At 36.5% G+C, this 3,366-nt stretch overlaps 1 pseudogene; it reads right to left on the reverse strand.

The window, feature by feature from the left end:
• Positions 1 to 2,498: 2,498 nt before the first annotated feature.
• On the reverse strand, positions 2,499 to 2,938 carry LOC147822479 (RWD domain-containing protein 1 pseudogene; annotated as a pseudogene).
• Positions 2,939 to 3,366: the final 428 nt, after the last annotated feature.

Genomic DNA, 3,366 nt, shown 5'->3' on the forward strand with positions numbered 1-3,366 from the left:
ATGAGTTTAAAGAGTAATGGTGTTAGTTCTTCCTTAAATGTCTTGTAGAATTCAGCAGTGAAGCCATCAGGACCTGGGCTTTTCTTTGTTGGTAAAATTTTTATTACATTTCCAATTTCACTGATTGTAATTGGGGTGTTTAGAATTTCTATAGCTTCTTCATTTAACTTGGGCAATTCATATGTATCTAGGAATCTGTCCATTTCTTCTGTTTTCCATTTTATTTGAGTACAGGTTCTTGAAGTAGGTATTGATGATCCTCTGGATTTCTGCTGGGTCTGTTGTGGCTTCACCTTTTTCATTCTTAATTGCATGGATTTGAGCCTTTTCTTTCCTTTTTTTGATAAGGTTGTCTAAAGGTTTATCAATTTTATTTATTCTTTCAAAAAACCAACTCTTTGATTCATTAATTTTCTGTGTCGTTCTCTTAGTCTCCATTGCAATGATTTCTGCTCTGATCCTTATAATGTCCTCTCTTGTATGTGCTTTGGGTTTCCTTTGCTCTTCTTTTTTGCGCTTCTGCATTAGGTTATTTATCCGAGTTCTCTCTGTTATCCTAATATGGGCATTCATTGCTATGAATTTCCCAGGTAGAACTGCTTTCATTGTGTCCCATAGATTCCTGTATGTTGTACTGGCATTATCATTCACATGTAGAAACTGTCTAATTTCTTCTTTAATTTCCTCTGTGACCCATTGGTTATTCAGGAAGGTGTCATTCATTTTCCATGTGTTTGTGGGAGTTTTGAAGTTTCTTATTTTATTGATCTCCAATTTTATTGCATTATGGTCTGATAATACAGGGGGCAACTTCAATTATTTTACATTTACTTAGACATGTCCTATGAGCTAGCATGTAGTCTATTTTGGAGAATGACCCATGTGCAGCCAAAAAGAATGTGTATTCTGATTTTGTGGGATGGAACACTCTGTAAACATCTATGAAGTCCATTTGTTCAATAGCTTGGTTCTGTTGTAGAATTTCGTTGGTAATTATTTGTCTAGATGATCTGTCAATTTGTGATAGTGAGGTACTGAGGTCCCCCACTACAATTGTATTAGTGATTATTTGGCTTTTCATGTCCTTTAATATTTGTTTTGTATAGTTAGGGGCATTCCTATTTGGTGCATATATATTTCGGATTGTCATCTCTTCCTCTTGGGTTGTTCCCTTCACAAGGATGTAATGACCATCTTTGTCTATCTTAATTAGTTTTGGTTTGTAATCTATTTTGTCTGCAAATAAGATTGCTACCCCTGCTTTTTTCTGGGTTCCTGTTATGTGGGAATTGTTTTCCATCCATTTACTTTAAGTCCATGAATTTCTTTTTTGTGTTAGGTGTGTTTCTTGTATACAGCATATGACTGGATTTTGCTTCTTAATCCATTCTGCCAGTCAATTACTTTTGATTGGTGAATTGAGGCCATTAACATTGAAAGTTATAAATGATAGATATTGACTCATCCTTGTCATGATGTTTTACTGTTTTCGGCTCTTTTATTTCTTATTTTTCCCCTTTCCTTTTAGTGTCTTACCTTGCCTGGTGGCTTCCCTCTGTTGAGCCTCATGAAGTTGTGACCTTCATTACCTTTTTCTAGGATATTGCTTAGAATCTTTGGAGTGCTGGTTTGGTATTCATGAAATTTCTCTGGTGTTCTTTGTCGTGGAAGTATCTAATTTCCCCATTGATTTTGAAAGGTTATTTTGCCGGATACAACAGTCTAGGTTGGATTTTATTTTCTTTTAGGGCTTGAAATACTTCGCTCCAGGTTCTCCTTGATTTGAGGGTTTGTGTTGAGAAGTCTGCTGTGATACTGATGGGCTTTCCTTTGCAGGTGATTTGTTCCTTTTCTCTAACTGCCTGTAGGATTTTGTTCTTCTGTTGGGTTTCTGGGATCTTGACTATTATATGTCTAGGTGTAGTTTTTTTTTATCATGGCTGGGTGGAGTTCTATCTGCCTTGCTTCTCTGTATGTCCAATTCTAGACCTCTGTCTGGGAAGTTTTCTACTCTTACTTCTGTGAAAAGTTTTTTATGTTAATTGTACTTTCTCCTGTTTTTTCATGGACTCCTATCAGTCTTATGTTATTCTTCTTTGCATCATCTAGCAGCTGCTGGGTTGATTTCTCATGGTCCCTTACTATTTTTAAGAAATCCCTGTTTTCGTGGACCTTAACTGCAATCTTGTACTTTATATCTGATATTCTATCTTCAGATTCCCTTAATCTGCTCTGCATGCTTTCAGTAGAATTTTTAATCTCCTTAATATCTGTTTGAATCTGTTACATTTGTTCCATTTCTTTCTTATGTTATACTTTCTATTTCTTTCTTTTTTTTAAAGTTTTATGGTAAGTTTATTAAGTTCAATGGCGAAAGTTATAAGAAGAATATTCTCCTGAGAGTTATTTTTTTCTTAGAAAAAAAAAGAAAGGAAAATTAAAAGCCTCTCAGTACAGCCACAGATTGTGTGGCTGTGGAGCTCTCCAGGGATGATGCATCAGTCCTCTGAGTCACTCCCTGGGCCAGCAGGGTTGTAGTCTGGGTCATCCTCAACATCAGCCAGCTCCAATTCATCCAGGTCCTGGAACAAAGACTCATCTACTTCTACATTACTTCCAGCATCCTCCAAGAAGTAGATATCAGATGTGTCAAGATTATGATCAGTTTCAAACAGCTGTTTGCCACTTAATTTATTTTTTCTGCTTGCTCTTCTTCTTTTATCTGTTTCTTTTTAATTTCCAAGAGTTCTGCATCAAACTTGGCTTTCCAACATAAGCAATTCTCAATTGTAACAGGGGTGCTGTGGAATAATTGCTTCTCTGCTTCTTCTGCTTCTTTTCCTTTTAGTTTCTTTTCTTCCTCTCTTCTCATTTTTATCTGATATACTACTATGTCATTTAATTTTTCTTGCACTGCTGTCACTAGAGTAAACATTATGAACACACCAAGATTTTCCTTAGCCTGTAATGCTAATAATTTTAAAATGTCTATGACATCATTATCTTCTAGGTTTTCCTGGGAAAATATTTCATTCAGAGGAGCCTCATCTGGGTATTTTTCACTGTATGTAAACTTGAGGGTAGTCTGGACAGTTTCATCATTTTCTCCAGCCCCAGATGTCATAGTGATGGTGAAGTTGAGTGGATTTTCTGATAATACTTAGCAGGACCTTGTCAAGTGAAGAACTACTGAAGAATGTAGTATCAGGTAAGTCCACTTATATTTTGGAGGATTAGTTGTTAGGAGGGATGCCTCAATGTGTAATCAAGCTGTGAAGGAGTTGGGGTAGATAAAGCCTCCAGTTCCTTTTGCTGCTCCTCACTGTACTCTGTCATTGCAGCCCTGGCTGCTGACCATGGAGCACG

This window comes from Heterocephalus glaber, unplaced genomic scaffold (genome assembly GCF_053883595.1).
Source record: "Heterocephalus glaber isolate CG9 unplaced genomic scaffold, H.glaber_assembly_v1.0 deba00001613, whole genome shotgun sequence".
NCBI lineage: Eukaryota > Metazoa > Chordata > Mammalia > Rodentia > Bathyergidae > Heterocephalus > Heterocephalus glaber.